Here is an 18,780-nt window from a genome sequence, read left to right as displayed (position 1 = left end):
GGGCCTTTGCTATCCCATCATCGCCATAAGACCTCTCTGTGTTGGTGCGACGTAAAGCCACTAGCAAAAAGAAAAAACGATGAAGAGGATTTCGCCTTTGTTATTGCCACTGTTGCTTCTTGTTATGATTTAGAAATAGACACATTTCCTCCCCTCATCCTGCTCATTGCTTCAAAAGCAAACCACTTTGAAGTATAAACTTCTTCCGCTTCCCTCCACACCTCACCAGAGTTTTCAGAACTTTTTTACAATTCTCGACTGTACTGAGAGCGGGAGGACGCTAGTTTTTTCGATGCATTCGAGGGAACAATTATAGATAATTTCGAGTTCCTGGAAACTGTCGGCTTTCTTCGCTTTATTTCTGTATTCCTTTGATGAGACATCCCACAAACAAGGCCAATCTATTATATCATTAATTAAGTCCAGAGTAATCTCCTTGCCCCACTCCATTTCTAACTATAAATTTTAGTACTGGTATAGTGCAGAGAGAACGACATAGTGCTCGTACTGTATTTCTAGCTTATAACAAAGAAAAGGAGTATTGCTGAGTGTTGTAACTATAATCCTACTTCACGAGAAGTACATCGTTAGAGTCGTTTAGGCTATCTGTTGGAATGGAATCAGCAAGGAATTTGCCGAAGCTGTGCCGACATCTCACGAACAACGAATTGACTTGCCAAGTTTTCCACTTGGAGCAATCAAAATATACATGTCAATTGTAACATGTTAAATTTAATATGTTGGTGTTAAATATTAATCTGTGGAGGCCGGCCTTTAACATTGACACAACATACCCATTAGCTTGCTAATCACCCTTCGCCAAAATATTGCAGTCGAACAAAACTAGTAGTACACACATCCACCATACAAATTAGACCATCAGACTAAGCAACATATTACCGAGCAAAGAAAAAAGTTTTCCTCCTAACTTATTAACAATAACACAATATACCCATTAGCTAATTATTCAACCTTCACCAAAATATTGCAATCGAACAAAACTAGTAGTGCACACATCCAACAAACAAATTACAGACTAAGCAACTTAACACCAAGCACAGAAAAAATCCGTTTTCCTCCTAACTTATTAACATTAACACAACATACCCATTAGCTCACTGTTCACCCTTCACCAAAATATTGCAGTCAAACAAAACTAGCACTGTACATATCCAACAACCAATTTTAAAGAAAGTTTCTACACGTTTCATTCGTAAGTTTTAGAACCTCCATTGAGGGTTTCAATAGTGTTTCTGAATTTAGTGTTGTTACCGGGAAGAGTTCAATATCATCTTTGTTGTCAGAAAGTATTGAAGATGACATATGAATCTGAATGGTAGTAGCTGGATCAAGTTTAGAACTATTTTCTCTCACTCCTAAAAGTCTATTCAGCTTTAAATATAAGTTTAGAACTGACAAAGACTTCATCCAACATCAATGCCATAACTTCATCTTTGTTTTGGGGAAGTTTAGCCTTCTCCTTTAAAATGCTTTTTGAGATGGCCCAATGCCAGTGCTATTTGGACCTATTCTTTCAAAAAGTGTCCTAAACAGTCAGGATGTGGTAGTCATCACATGTGTATTCCTCAACATGCGATAAGCCCCCAGGAAAAGAATACTAAAAAGTTGCTGCCCATATTAATAACTCAGGAGTATATCTCACTTGCTTCAGTAAAATAAGTTCCAACTGTTCTACAGCAAACTTAATTTTATCGTGTTTCAGTTTTTCTTTTTCGCAATCTAAAACAAGGTTTTTTCAGAAAGTTCACCAAAATAAGTACTCTATCACTCAGTTCAATATTACTTTCTTCATAACCAAGATGACTTACCATTGTTTCGAATTTTCTCCCTCTGTCACATTTCAAGCGATCCTCTCCTTCACATTATAATATAAAACTTAAATTTTCTGCAGGTTGAGGAATGTTTTTAAAATGCGCTTTCACTTCCAGGTTACCGGTACTCATCACTTTAAAACTAACCACTATTGATGGAATATCTTGGTCTTGAAGTTTTAAGAATCGAACACTACCATCTTTTACAATCACATTAAATGGGCTCACATTTATCTTCTTCACTTCTGTCGTGAAAACCTGAAAATTATGTATCTTGTCCTGTTTACACCAACTTTTAAACGCTTCTTCGTCTCTCTGTAGCAATTGCTGTTTAGGCTCTTCGGTGTCCTTTTTTCTCGAGGCAAACTTATGGTATAATACGAAGGCTGATTGTTAAATATGGTTGGATAGGCATCAGGTGCTTATTTAGGATTATTCGTAGGGATGCGAATCGGTTCACCATTCTCAACAGGAAAAACATCTTCACGCACAATAAACTTAGGGTCAAAATGTTTGATGCTGACAGCAGTCTTATTATTTACAGTGAATTTTTCTCAATGAAGGTAACGAATCCATTCCTTGCGTGAGACTTTGTCCCTCGGAAATGTGAAGGAAGAAATTCCCGAAGAATTGACATAATTAGACTTACAGAGAGGTACACAACACGATCGAACAATGCTAATACAAAATATGTACATTACATTCTAAAAGGACACTAATAATATTAACAATAACTCATGAACTCAAAGATAAACAAATACATAACCTATACTTAATATATAAAATCTCCCAAACTATCTCCTAAACTTCCTTATCACTTCTTCTTCTTGAAACGTTAATGGGCTTTGAGTTTTGACCCAGTCACAATACAAATGTAATGAAGCACAATTAAAACATTCTCAAAAGCACACACATAGCACACCTAACTTCCGATCAATGTGACTATTTAAGATGTGCATGTTTTTATCTTACAGAACGCGAAAGAAGTGCGACTAACAAGTGGTATACTGAAGGAAGCACTTCTGTAACCAGGAGGACCAGACAACATGACTTTGTAATAAGTAAATAAATTTGCACTTGTACTCAGTCACTATATGGGGGAAAGAGACACACACAGAAAAGGTAGTGTAACAGTTCACTCAGCCAGAAAAGGTCAGAATCAAACACAAATGGCATATAGACATGCATAGAAAGGGAATCCTAAGAAACTTACAAAATACACACACAGGAATAACACAAGGACACAAGGTGCAACTCTTCACGCCAGAATGATACTTCTCGGCGTCTTACTACGACACATACATGACCGGATCAACATACAAGGGAGATGAGATAAAATGAGGAAAGGAAAATAATGTTACAGAACCGAAAGGAAGTATACGACGACACAAAATGGCGTGGAATGTGTTACCAAAAACAGAAAATTTACATGTAGATCGCGAAATATTTACCTAACACTAAGTGATGACAAACAACTGCTAAACAAATGATAAGATAGATGAACTAGCAAGGGAACAAGCTGAATGAAGTGCAGTAGAATATGTTTTGCCGTGAGAGGGCGCTCTGATAACAAAATAGAAAAACTGTGAAGAATTGTTGGTTTTTCGTTTTTGTTTTGTATTTGTGTGTTTTTAAGTATTAGCATGTAAGAAGGCATTACATAACGTATAACTATGACAAAAACGCTACAACTGTATATGTGCATCATCCAAATTTGTATTAAGCGCTTTAATGTTATCTGATTTAGGTTCATGTAATAATTAAGACACATTCGTATGCAACGGATATCTTAGATGAAGTATTCGTGAAAATAAGGGGCGACGGGCAGATTTATATACGTGGCATTGGAATATTAAATGATTTGTATCTGCATAGGAGAAACCACATACGCACAGGGAATGTTCATGAAAATTGAATCCGAATTTATACTGTGGGGTTAAAAATGGTTAAAAAGGAAGACGGACTATATTAATAATGTGACGACGGGTATAAGTAGCGAGTACATACCAAGGTTTAGATGGTATTATTGGTTTTACGCCTTAGTAAAAGGATCCCATATACACGGCAGATTCACACCATAGCTCTTGCCATTGGCAGTGCACTTTTGCTTGAGCACGGGTAAAAATCGAAGACAGGAACAACAATTTTTAGGTGAAGAGTGGCTGAAAAAGATGCACCTTTAACTAACTGATCCGCTCGTTCACTTCCTGGTATACCTTTATGGGCAGGAATCCATACAAGAGTAACTCTTAATTGATATAAATGATATAAAAGCTTTTTGACATTATATAAATACCAGTTGAGGGTATATTTAGAGGTTCGTAAAGATTGTAATACACTGAGGGAATCAATGTATATGGTGGCAGATTGAATAGAAGAGTTTTTTACGTAGGCCTACATAAAGCTTGACGGATAGCAAAAAACTGAGCAGAAAAAATGTAAAATGAGATGATAAATGATACGACACAACATTCTTAGTATTTCCAAGATTAAAAGCTGCACCAACACCGCAAGCATTTTTGGTCCATCAGTATAAAAATTAAGTCCTGTATTTGTAATGAAGATACGGATTTTTTTGGAGTAAGAGTTATGAATGTATGTATGTATGTATGTATGTATGTATGTATGTATGTATGTATGTATGTATGTATGTATGTATGTATGTATGTATGTATGTATGTATGTATGTATGTATTACGCACCTAACGTGGCCGCGCCATTTTGTATGCACTTTCCAGGGTTCTAGTGCATAACAATTTAAACTTAACTGGCTTATGAAGTGGCTGTAAGTATTTATTTGACGAGACCCTCGAACAGTCCCTGGAGTCGAAGTCCATCACCCCTACTTGAGTCTTTCCTCGACTGGCTCAAGAGCTTGGGTACGTGGTATGTCCAGAAAGGGGCTTAAACAATTTAATTCTAAGTAGGGGGAAAGAGTCTCGGATATCAGAGGAATACGAATACACTACTAATGGTAAGGAAAATCATCTATTTTTGCACAAACACCTTTAATTAACTAAAGAGACACTTGTATAATACGCTACACAAAGATATGCCGGAATATTTACATATGCAATAACATTAATTCATAAATTAGATCTGAGCTTTGAATGTCCTTTTCTGTCTCTTTCAGAAGAGCATTTATCACTTCATAACCTTCAAATTAAAAATACATGGAAAGGGCGCCCCTTCCAGAACTATTTAGCACACGGAAGATCTTATCATACATTATATTAAACACTTGATACACATCTTACACAAAGGCATATCTTCTTTACCTTCATTCAATTTGTATATCACGTGTTAATTGAGGATTACTGCAAATTCGCTGAGCGCATTTTAAACTCATGATAGTTATGTCACATTGTCTACGTTAATGACCTCGCCTAACTTATCGTGCGGAGTATTAACTCCCTCATAACACCTGTTTCAGTGGGATCGCCTATGCGTTAACATAACATGCGACACTCCATTTCAACGGTGTTCCAAAAAGAAAAAACATATAGCAACTCAACAACCAGTATATTACATTATATGACGCATAATAAATATTCACTTGAAGAAATAATATAATATTCTGCACTTCATTTCCATGGAAAGAACAGTATCTGGCAAGACCCATCTTATTTGCCACCCGTGGACAACAATGCTCGCCAGAATCTGGGACTCGAACTCAGGAACTTCGGCGTTTGGGGATATAACAACCTGGAAACACTATAACGTTCTTTATTTTAATTAAAAACAAATAACAAAAGATGGGAGGATTTCATTCATTTGTCAAATCTGAGATATGTACGACGATGTCAATGTCCTCATTTATGCAAGTCTTCGTTATACTACGGACAGAAGAGAACGAACTGAATGTATCGCCTTACAAAGTGGCCAACAAACTTCGTTCGAGTTCCCTTGACCATAAAACTGTCTGACGGGTCGTCTCGCCCGCCCATAGTTCAAACAAAACGTAATTTGCATACAAGATACAAAGAACACAAAAACGCGATCAGATATAGTCGGCATTCAGCCTTCGGGGAGCACATCTACGACTGTTCACACCATTTGACAGACATCAACACTGATCTAAAAATTTTACACCTCAAAAATAAAAGTAAATCTTTGAATATAAAAGAAGCAATAGAAATTTACGTCGCAAAAAATGCTAATGCCAGTAACCTGAATGAGCATACACATTTAAATAATTTCCCCCTATTCGCTCTGCTCACATAATATCTGACAACACCTACTCATTAAAATTCTTCTATCGTAATAATAATAATAATAATAATAATAATAATAATAATAATAATAATAATAATAATAATAATAATAATAATAATAATAATAATAACGTCCCTTACTTTATTCACCTAAAAAATTGTTAATTTGCATTCATCCATATTACATAAAGGTACATTTAACATGGAAAAGATCAATAACATCTCTCCAATGTTAATGGAAGGTAAATTGCTTTTTTTCATAGTAATAATAATAATAATAATAATAATAATAATAATAATAATAATAATAATAATAATAATAATAATAATAATAATAATAATAATAATAATAATAATAACGTCCCTTACTTTATTCACTTAAAAATTATTAATTTGCATTCATCCATATTACATAAAGGTACATTTAACATGGAAAAGGTCAATAACATCTCTCTCATCCCCAATGTTGATAGAAGTTAAATTGCTTTTTTCATAATAATAATAATAATAATAATAATATTAATAATAATAATAATAATAATAATAATAATAATAATAATACCGTTCCTTACTTTATTCACCTATAAAAAATTATTAATTTGCATTCATCCATATTACATAAAGGTACAATTAACATGAAATAGGTCAATAACATCTTTCCCCTCTCCAATGTTGATGGAAGGTTCCACAGCGCTCCAGCCGCTCCGCCCTACATCTCCCTCCCCTCTCCACTTTATAGTCTACTCGATTTAATCATCCAATAGGAGAGATCCACATCGCTCTACAAGGCCCCTCCCTTTATTGCCCTCCCCTCTCCACGCGCAGCGTGGCTCACCACAAACTTTCCATGACCACAGTCCTGAAAAAGTGTTTGGTGACAACGGACTTAACATCGGCAGTCTAGATAAATACGTAAGTTTTTCATTATATTAATAATTGTATATATTTTATTTTTTGTCATTACTGTTTCATGTTATCACTGATCTCTCTATCATTGACAAGTTTACGCTACGTAAACAATACTGTACATATACAAGCTTGTTTTTAAGTGATTTGATGGAATCTGAGGATGTTCTTGTAGAACGAAACATGTCATTCTTTGTATGTTAGTGTGTGTTTTACAGATATGTTTATAGTGTTTTAATTTACATTGTATTTGCTGTGTGTTTGACAGACTGAAAAGCCTTTGTTACATACACAGAAATAAGTGGTTCAAACCACGAAGAAAATCTCACAGAAAAATCTTACAAAAACGATAATCCCTCTGAAGCTTTTGTTATAATCAAATAATATTCAACGTATTTACATGCAAATTATTTACCTCCCTAAGTGTGACTGTAACTATCACGATAATGAGTTAAAAGGTACTCAACACTCAGATTTCAGCAATCAGCTATCCTCAGGGAGTACAGCCAGGGGTTTAAGTTGCCATCAGGGCGTCTTCACTTGCGATGGCCTCCAGAGTCGTCCTATGTCGGTTCACCTGCATGTTGGTTGAATCCTCGTCTGGCGTCGGAAGCTCCAGAGTATCCCTGATTCGTTGGAGTGACTGTACAGCGGACCGCTCACCGGCCCTCTTCAAACTCGAGGCTCTCGGAGGTCAAATATGCAAATGAGGAGGAACTAACTTGTCATAAATGCACTAATAGTTTCATGCATTATAACTTTGTTATGACTAAGGATACTCATAAATTCAAGCACCCTAGCACTATATCGGTGTTTGTCCCGCAGCCCGACATCGATACCTTCATTTGCATACACCAGTTCTCCACAGGTAATTCAATCTCGTAGCATCACACAATAGCCAGTCACAATCACAGGATATGAATGTTAGGTATTAGTATACTGTTTTTACTGGTCATCAATCGACCCACTCCATTTCACCAATCATTGATACGATGTACAACTCACTGCGTTTCAGAGAATACGGGGAGTGCCGCCCGATCTACTAAACTGGTAGCCGATAAACCGCTCGCTGTTATCGTTGGTTCAAGCATGACTGGAACACTATTACTGAACTATCTTGTATTTTATTACTTCCTTCATTTAACCATATATATATATATAATTCGTGTAATTTGGCTTAATCCGCCACACTAGTTCAAATCAGTTTCATAGCTACACACGTAATAATTCGCTTTAATCGACCACCTCCCTTTTTACAATCCCGTGCCGCTGTGACACATAATTGAAGAAAAAGTTTTCCTATCACATACGAGTCATAACAAACTGAATTAAAGACGTAAGGAATATCTGGTACTCAGTGCACTGTCACTCACTATGTGGTGTCATTTATCACTACACAACATTGTTCAATAAGAACCTTCACAATGTGAAACACTGAATATTAAAACTGACTGTTCACTAAAGAATAGGTCTGCTGATTAGATCGAATGCACTGAATATACTGTGTATACTCCCTTCTTGCCACATGTCTTTACAGTGGGAAGTCTTATTTTCTGGAGGTGGAGTCAGTCTACGCCCCCTTGTCAAACAACGGTCCGCTGGCAGGTATATTTTAACGTTGAATTTAACATGAAATTAAAGCCTGTACATCCCTCTTTCCACTGATCAGTATTCGTTTCGAATCCTTCGCGGGTTCGTCTGCAATCATCACAGCGTCAGTATCAATTCTCAGTAGCTGGAGACTGACTCCGGGGATTTTTCAGTTTTCCTGGTCCTGTCAGTGTCGGGCATCTGGTTTTACTCTCTTTATGCCATCAAATATCTGCGTACTTCCTATTATTTTTATTATGTAGAATGGTTCTCGGCATGATAAATCCGCATGAAATCTCTTGATTCATCGAAGTCGTAACTCGAAATTATCCATCAAGTATTTCCGAGTTATTAATGTTAATACCCTCGAAACAGTTGAAAGCTACACATTGGTACCACTAGAACTAGATAGTTAGGGGAATACATGGGGTGATATCGTCTCGTATGTTGAGTCGACTTCTCTGAGGTTGTTTCGTGACCTCACTTCTCACTCATGTGACATCTTTCTTGTCCCAGCTCTCCCGCTCAGAGAGAGAGCAAACTCCACTTACAAGCGCTTGTACTCGCTCTTTTTCCCAATTGCGCGCAACGAGAGGAGGGGCGCGCGACTCTAAAGCGAGCAGCTCGAATCCCGGAACCGTCTAGAATATCCTCGTTTGGCGGCTATTTAACGCAGAACTGCGCGGAAAACGGCATTTTCTCTATACAGGTTGTCTTTATGTCCATATGACGATGTCATGAACGGTTACAGTGTGTATGTATGTATGTATGTAGGTATGTATGTATGTATGTATGTATGTATGTATGTATGTATGTATGTATGTATGTATGTATGTATGTATGTACACTGACTGACAGAGCAAATGCAACACCAAGAAGGAGTGGTCAGAACTTTATGCCAATTGCAGGGTAGACTGACGTCACTGAAGTATGCTCATGATGTGAAATGCGCCGCTTTGCTGCGCACGTAGCGAACGATAAATGGGACACGGCGTTCGTGAATGGCCCAATTTGACGAGCTACCGTCTCTAATCAAGAGAGCATCGTGCTGAAATCTTTATAACACTAAACTTTATTCTTTGACATGGTGTGCTAGGTAATATGCTTAGCAGCCATCTTTAATCCAGAGAGCACCGTGCTGCCCTCTTTATCGTAGTAGCGTACCATTTAAAAGAACATGTCAAGGAATACCCTTGTTCTAAGGAAAAAAAATAAGACTACAATTCTGAACAGCTTGCGTAAGATAGCGATTGTTATGACCTCCTTTTTCCTGCTCTGTCAAGGCATAGCTTTAACGAACATACAACGCGATCCTATGCATAAAACTGCACACATACCGCGTACCTGCAGTGATGCATGTTTAGACTTGAACACTTACTAATGTTCAAAACCTATTACAACTAGAATCGCATACTATAGTTCGATGTTGTTGAACACTGCATTGCATGACTAGAATCAAACACTGTTTAGATAGAAAAAATTATCTTCTCAACATACTTACTAAGCTGCTCTTCTCCTCTGTCAAGGTACATCTCTATCGAACATGCATTGCAAAAGCAAGAGTGTGTAAGTTTAGACTTGAACACATACTACCGTTCAAAAACATATATACATACTAGAGTTCGATATTGCTGAACACTGCATTGCAAGACTAGAATCAAACGCTGTTCAGAAAAAAATTCTCTTCTCAACATACTTACTGAGCTAGACGATAACAAACTTACGAATCTGCTCAACACCTTCTTTCTTGATATACTTACTCTTCTTCTTTGAGTGATATAGTATTGAACAAAACTCTATCTTGCAAATAAGGAGCGGGAGGAAGAGGAGAAGGTAATACCTAATCTAAAATAAAAGAATATACCAATTCTACTTTATTTATTTACATCTTGTATGTACAAGTTTTATCTCGTATAATTTTACCGTAATGATGATTGCGTACTTCTCCTATTCTCGACGCAATTCTTGTATGTACAAGTTAAAAGTTGAATCATTTGCCGTACTACGCTCTCAGCGTACCTCTCCCTATCTTTATACAATATGTACAGTGAATTGTGATGTAAGACAGCTTAACGTATATATTACAAAGTGCACACCTCTAGCATAATGTTTACACACACACATCTGCCTTATGTAAAGTAGTACCTATCAATACTACTATGCCCCCAGGCTAGAGTGTAGGTAGAATTTGGAATGACAAACCGTTTGCAATCATCATTATTAAGGGCTACCTTACTAATTAAATGAGTGTACAACTGATGCTTCTTGCTTCTAATGACAGACATTTGCTTATGTAAAATAGGTGGATTGCTTTTAATACAATTTTTATAATTTTCTAAACTTAGCTGATTCTGAACTACATTCTTTTAATCCCGTTCAATCTCTTTATTTGTAATTCATTTAAGAGTTTTATGCAATATGACTTGGATTTAATACCTACAAATGAATCGATAATATTTCCAGCACATTCATCTTTCATTTCACCTAGAACCTTTTTGTTTACTAGCGGTAAATGATATTGATTATTTGCAGGATAGTTACTAGTATCAAACCTACCCAAGTCTGGCTTAATATCATTGTAATAGTCATCAGTTTTGATTTGCTAAATAAACGAATCGGTATCTGTGTAGAGCAATTGCGCATTATGCGCGTACTTCTTCATCATATAATCGTAATGGAATTCATACATGAGTGTTTTAGCCAATTCAAGTACTGCAATGCCGACGTAGGTAGGTTTGGCGTACTTAACCTTAACACGAATCATCTGTATTAAAACTAAATTTTCATGTATGATAGTACAGCTGTGGAAATTTGGTTTACTTATTAAATAGTTAGTACCATACCTTTTCTTAATATTTTCCCAGTTTGTAATCAATTTTACATCAACGCGTTTGTCAACATTTTCCATAGTCTTACCAAACACACTGGTATTCATGAGCTTGTAGAAATCTTTCTCAAACTCGTTAACTGCATTTGTTCTTATATTATTATTGAGATCGATATATGGCTTTAGCCATGGTGACTTATGAAACTCTAGTACGCGATGAATTTTGGATAACTTCAAACCATACTGCAAACACTGTTTTAAATTTCGGTAAATTTCGGTATACTTTGATTTTTCACACAAATTAGCACATAGCATTTTTGTCGGTGATGTGATGTACGGGGACTTCATATTTTCAGGGCAGAACGTTAAGTCATTATGAGAAGTGTGTAACTCTTTAGGATACTGTAAGTCAACTTCGAGGAAATAGCCTTTATTAGCTTCACCGTCTAGGGCGTGCAGCTGTAAATCATCAATTTCCCACTGCGTTAGCCAGCGGAAACCAGTTACCGGTAGATGCTGACTCATCGCCCACCCATACTGATTGTTAGCATCGAGATAAACAATATACTGAGATTCCTGACTAGAAGCGAAACTCGGCATATGCTTATTATTTGCCTTAGAATACCGCCCGCTACACTGACTTAGACAGCCTCGAATAGACGATTTTATAAAGTGCACCATATCAATATCAGTTAGCAGTTCCAAATTCACCTGCGTGTATTTTAACATGGCATCCCAACTTAACCCAGGTACTGTAAATTACTGACATGGATCAAGGCTGTAGGTTTTCTTGCAAACACTGCGAAAATGTTCGAAAACATCAGCTAACAAACGTACATCCGTCTTTAAATATAAGTCAGAGTATTCACCTAGCGTTTGAATGTGGAACTGCTCCCAGATATGTTGCGCATGTAAATAGTCATCATCACTAATATCCGCTGAATTTAGCGAGCTGTAAAATGATTGTTTTGATGGTAAAACACGTTCTTCGAGGCGTTCTAAGCAGTCAAGATATTCATAACAAAAACACCCTTACGCCGAAGTAAATTAAACTGCGCTTCTTCAGGAAAAACGCGTCGATTTTCCGTAAATTGTTCTGCTGCAAATTACTAGAAAGCTTATCGAGGCTACTCGCCATAAAGCGAAACGAGTCAAGGAATCTCAGTATTATAGAATGCTGCTCATGTACTTTTACACACTTTATAAATGCAATGTACCGCTCTTTGTTCTGAGGGATTATATCTACTTTTTCATCTGAAGCACCAAATTGCGAAATGATGAAACGTGAGTCGTAACCAGATAAGTTATGAAAAATTACAGGGATAAATTTGGAACTCTACACTTAAGATTACAGCTATTATGAACGGGACATCTGTACAAACCAGTTAAATGATCATGATCGAAAACTTTACGGTTATTTTCGGAAAATTCCCCATCACATATACTACATTTTGTAGCACGTTCATGTTCATGTAACTGAATTTCGGTGAGCGGTTTCATGGGAATATTACTATTTAGAATACGACCAAGACGTACTGCATCACTTTCAAGTCTTTCTAAAAATACTTTAGCAGCATCAGGTCCTCGATACAGCTCTAACTTGCTAAGCGTACTATCATAACTACACTTGATGTAATACGCGAAGCTATACGGGACGTGCATATGTGTAGTATTAGTGAAAGAGTTGTCAGTATTAGGCGAGCATATGCTGCATGGCTTGAGGATGGCTTCAAAGTCTGCGTAAATCACGAAAGGTACCCACATCTGCTTGTCATATTTTGTAAATTTTAAAACATTGTTGCCTGTAGTAGGTATCTCTGTACGTACATGATTGCAGTCATTCTTGGAATGGTTCGTTAACTGATCTTCAGTTTTAAAATACTGCAAGCATCCATCGCATAGCCACTTTTTACCATTACGTTTTGACAACTGACTACCAACAAGTCTACTCAAATTTTTAATCCAACAAAAGTGGCTATTCTCACTGTTTTCGATATAGAGTAAGTTAACATGAGTACTCTTCTTATTACATGTATAATACAGAGGAACTACTACAGACTTTTAGTCTACACCATACACATTGATGTTAATATTATTTAGTTCTTCAAAGCGCTTAATGTCCTTTACCTGCATAGGAAATTCTATACTATCTAAAGTTAGTTGCGTTGAATAGTGTGGATACGATGGTGTTCTTTTAGCTACGTCTGATTTAGCAGGATTTAAAGCCGACACCACCGCCCATGCAAAACACGCCTCGTCATCGTTTTGGATGTTTACAACAGCTTCTTTTCGCTGAATCCATGTCGGCAGCTCGATCTACGATGGACCTCGCAAGGGATTGTAGTTATTGATGTTAACTTCTAGATACAAAATTTCAACTAAAGCCCCCTGATTCCTTTTCCTGAAATTCCTCGCTCTTAATTGAAATAATGTTCGAGATATCCCTAACTTCTTCACCAAAATTAGTCGACTCACTTACTACAAAATTCTTCGTATTAAATTATTTAATGTCAGTTATTTCGGATTCATCTGTGCTCTTAATATACAACGCAAAAAGTTCGTAATTAACTTTAAATAAATTATGATTGGACAAAGTTTTGCAAGAAGCTGTTGTACATTCGGTTGAACGCAATTTAAAAACTTTTCACTACTTTGAAACTTTTGACTAAAACGAATTCTGCAACTAAAATCCTACTTTTAAATGCAGTATTAATTTCCTCGATGTTTGTATTACCACTACTTCTACAGGTATTATTTTTATGCACATTACTCCGTAAGTGTCCCTGAAAATGTGAGGATGGTACATCAGTGTTACAGTGCTCGCAGTGTATAGTTTGAAGTTCTTCATTTTTCCTCGGTTTTTTACTACTACTACTTTCTACAGCTACATCCGTATTTACACGCTTTTTCCACTATCTGAGGGTTATAGTTGTAAGAGGATACCTGATGTACCTCTACTAAGTGAGCCTGGTATTGCTCCGCATTAGCGAAATACACCCCACAAACTTCACATAAAGCAGATGTTATGCTAGGGTGTTTTGTTTTTAAATGTCGCTTGAGGTTATCTTTTCTCGTAAATATAAGTTACACTGCCCGCAGTGTAACGTATCGGATACCTCTTTATGCTTGATTTTTAAGTGACGTGTCAGGTTGTCCCGTCTTCCGAACTTTTTGTCACACTGCGAGCAGGGAAACATGATGTTTTCACGTTCTGAAAAGAGAACAACCATTTATCAATAGGGATTAGTCTAAAGTTGCAATGTTCGGAAGAAACCAAGTTGCAACCTATAGAGGTCAGACATTGTCGTAAATTTAAAAAGCAGACTGAGAGAGATGAATGTTCTATACCTAACAAAGTAGAAGCACTCTTGTTGTTAAAAATATAGTAAATCAATATCCTTCTCTCGAGTCGCAAAAAAACGAAAATTCAATTAATAACGATCAACCAACATGAAGGATTGAAGAGAACAACTATTTATCAATAGAGATTAGCCTAAAGTTGCAATGTTCGGTAGAAACCAAGTTTCAACCTATAGAGTTCAGACATTGTCGTGAGTTTGAAAAGCAGACAGAGAGATGAATGTTCTATATCTAACAAGGTAGAAGCACTCATGTTGTTAAAAATATAGTAACTCAATGTCCTTCTCTCGAGTCGCAAAGGAAAAACAAAAATTCAATTAATAACTATTAACCAGCATGAAGGATTGAAGAGAACAGCTATTTATCAATAGAGATTAGACTAAAGTTGCGATGTTCGGAAGAGACCAAGTTTCAACCTATAGAGGTCAGACATTGTCGTGAGTTTTGAAAAGCAGACATAGAGAGATGAATGTTCTACACCTAACAAAGCAGAAGCACGCGTGTTGTTAAAAATGTAGTAACTCAATGTCCTTCTCTCGAGTCGCAAAGAAAAAACGAAAATTCAATGAATAATGATCAACCAGCATGAGGATTGAAGAGAACATCTATTTATCGATAGAGATTAGACTAAAGTTACAATGTTCGGAAGAAACCAAGTTTCAACCTCTAGAGGTCGGACATTGTTGTGAGTTTGAAATGATAAGATTAACCTCTTCTATGTCTATGCTTTCTAATTCTCCTAACCTAGAATGCTATTTTATAAAACAATGTAAACATATAAGATCGAAAAAATTCGAAACACACCTTAAAATGTACGCGCTGCAGGCTGTTACTCGGATGAATAAAATGTACACGTTCAAGCCTGTAACTCGAACGATAATATTTTTGTTCTACCTAAAAAGAACAAAAATATATGAATGTAGTGTAGGGATATGAAAGGGTTAGTCAGCTAGCCTAGCTATCTTTACAAACATGCAAGTCAAAGTTCGAAACATACCTTAAAATGTACGCGTTGCAGACTGTTACTCGGATGAATAAAATGTGTACGTTCAAGCCTGTAACTGGAACGATAATATTCTTGCTGTACCTAAAAAGAACAAAAATATATGAATGTAGTGTAGGGATATGAAAGGGCAATTCAGCAAGCGTAGCTATCTCTACAAACATGCAACTCAAAGTTCGAAACATACCTTTAAATGTACGCGTCGCAGACTGTTACTCGGATAAATAAAATGTGTACGTTCAAGCCTGTAACTCGAACGATAATATTCTGGTTGTACGTAAAAAAGAACAAAAAATATATGAATGTAGTGCAGAAGCACTTGTAATGATAGGATATGAAAGAGTAAGTCAGCTAGCCTAGCTATCTTTACTAGCGTAAAAGCACTTGTAATGATTAGATATGAAACGGTAAGTCAGCTAGCCTAGCCTTCTTTACTATCGTACAAGCACTTGTCATGATAGGATATGAAAGGGCAAGTTAGCTAACCTAGCTATCTCTAACTCAAAGATGTTTATTACCTAGCGTAAAAGCACTTGTGATAATAGGATATGGAAGGGCAATTCAGCTAGCCTAGAGTTGCGATATTCGGAAGAAACCAAGTTTCAACCTATAGAGGTCAGACATTGTTGTGAGTTTGAAATTTTAAGATTAACTTCTTCTATGTCTATGCTTTCTAATTCTCCTAACCTAGAATGCTATTTTTAAAATCAATGTAGACATACAAGATGGATAAAAAAACTTCGAAACATACCTTAAAGTGTACGCGCTGCAGACTGTTACTCGGAGGAATAAAATGTACACGTTCAAGCCTGCAACACCAACGATAACATTCTGGTTGTACCTAAATATGAACAAAAAAATATATGAATGTAGTGCAGAAGCACTTGTGATAATAGGATATGAAAGGGTTTGTCAGCTAGCCTAGCTATATTTACAAACATGCAACTCAAAGTTCGAAATATACCTTAAAATGTACACGCTGCAAACTGTTACTTAGATGAATAAAATGTGCACGTTCATGCCTGTAACTCGAACGATAATATTCTTGTTGTACCTAAAAAAGAACAAAAATATATGAATGTTGTGTAGGGATATGAAAGGTTAAGTCAGTTAGCCTAGCTATCTTTACAAACATGCAACTCAGAGAAGTTTGTTACCTAGCGTAGAAGTTGCTTTCGAACAAAATTGCTAACACTAACCAACAGTTCAGGCTTAATTAAGTTGAAGGCTGCAAACTGAAGAATAATATTCACAGCAGACAGTAATTAGACGGTAAGAAGCTAGAGGATGTGCACACAATAAACGCACACAGAGAACTGTGAGCGCTTGACACAGGCTGCACCGAGTAAATATGAAGCTTGTTACTAAGCGGATGTAGAAGTTGCAAACGTCTGCAGTACAGTTGGAACGAAATGTTTATGCAGCAAGAGTTCTTCCGAGCGCCTTACGCTGAGTTCTGCAGGCTGACGTATTTAAGCACTAAGCCGGGATCGAACTTGCTGTTTTTTGAAAGATGCCGAGGTGCTAGGATTTAAGAGTTCTGCTGGCTGATGCGGATCGAACCTAAGAAGGTCAGCGTGCGATTCTCGATCTCTGAACTTAAACGGGAGGGCACTAAGCTAAGCAAAAATCCAACATCTACGGTATCCCTTGCCTGTAGGTACTTAAAGGTATTGAGCTAAGATCACATCTACGGTATCCCCTACCTGTACTTAGCAGGGTGCTGACCTAAGCAGAAAGCCGTCATCTACGGTATCCCTTGCCTGTAGGTACTTAAAGGTACTGAGCTAAGATCACATCTACGGTATTCCCTACCTGTACTTAGCAGGATGCTGAACTAAGCAAAAAGCCGACATCTACGGTATCCCTTGCCTGTAGGTACTTAAAGGTACTGAGCTAAGATCACATCTACGGTATTCCCTACCTGTACTTAGCAGGGTGCTGAGCTAAGCAAAAAGTCGACATCTACGGTATCCCTTGCCTGTAGGTACTTAAAAGTATTGAGCTAATATCACATCTACGGTATCCACTACCTGTACTTAGCAGAGTGCTGAGCTAAGCAAAAAGTCGACATCTACGGTATCCCTTGCCTGTAGGTACTTAAAGGTACTGAGCTAAGATCACATCTACGGTATTCCCTACCCTACTTAGTAGGGTGCTGAGCTAAGCAAAACATCGACATCTACGGTATCCCTTGCCTGTAGATACTTAAAGGTACTGAGCTAAGATCACATCTACAGTATCTCCTACCTGTACTTAGCAGGGTGCTGAGGTAAGCAAAAAGCTTACATCTACGGTGTCCCTTGCCTGTAGGTAAACAGAATGAGCTAGGCTAAGAAGCGGTTCTTAAGAGTATTGAGCTAAGACTGCGTCTACGATATTCCCTACCTGTAGGTAGACAAGGAGAGAACTAGGCTAAGAAGCTATTTTCAAGATATTAAGCTAAGACTGCATCTACGGTATTCCTTACTTGTAAGTTAACAGAGGCGCTAGGCTGAGAAGTAATCCTCAGGAGCACTAAGCTAAGCCTACATCCACAGTATCCCCTACCTATTAGCGACCTTTGAGCTAGGGTAAGAACAACACGAGACGCTGAGGTACCGAAATATAGAAGTTCTACCAGCAGACGTATTTGTACTACGATTAAACGAGAAGGCCTACATATCTGTGCTCAGCCCGACAAGCTGCTGCTGCTGCTAATAATTTTGATGTGGACTGTAGATGTGCGGTGAACTACGTACTCTGCGATAGTAGCTGATGCTTCACATTCCAACGGCAGTTCACCGGCCTGATGTAGTTTGTGTGTGTAGGCTTGCTTCAAACTTCATCTAAAAACACACATCCCTGATATTTTTTCTTGTTCATGTACTCTAGAGTCTGCTTATTCGAAACCCGGTGCTAGTACATACTCGCAAGATATAACGTCTCAACTACACTAGGAAACAGCTAGCTGCTGATCTCCTACTCCTAATCCTGTTTTACGACCGGTTGTCCTTCCTGACACGATATTTTAAGTCGCAAGATCCTGTTCCACAGCCGGATGCCCCT

Source organism: Anabrus simplex, chromosome 7 (genome assembly GCF_040414725.1).
Source record: "Anabrus simplex isolate iqAnaSimp1 chromosome 7, ASM4041472v1, whole genome shotgun sequence".
In the NCBI taxonomy this organism is placed as follows: Eukaryota; Metazoa; Arthropoda; class Insecta; order Orthoptera; family Tettigoniidae; genus Anabrus; species Anabrus simplex.
This window is presented reverse-complemented; position numbering follows the sequence as displayed.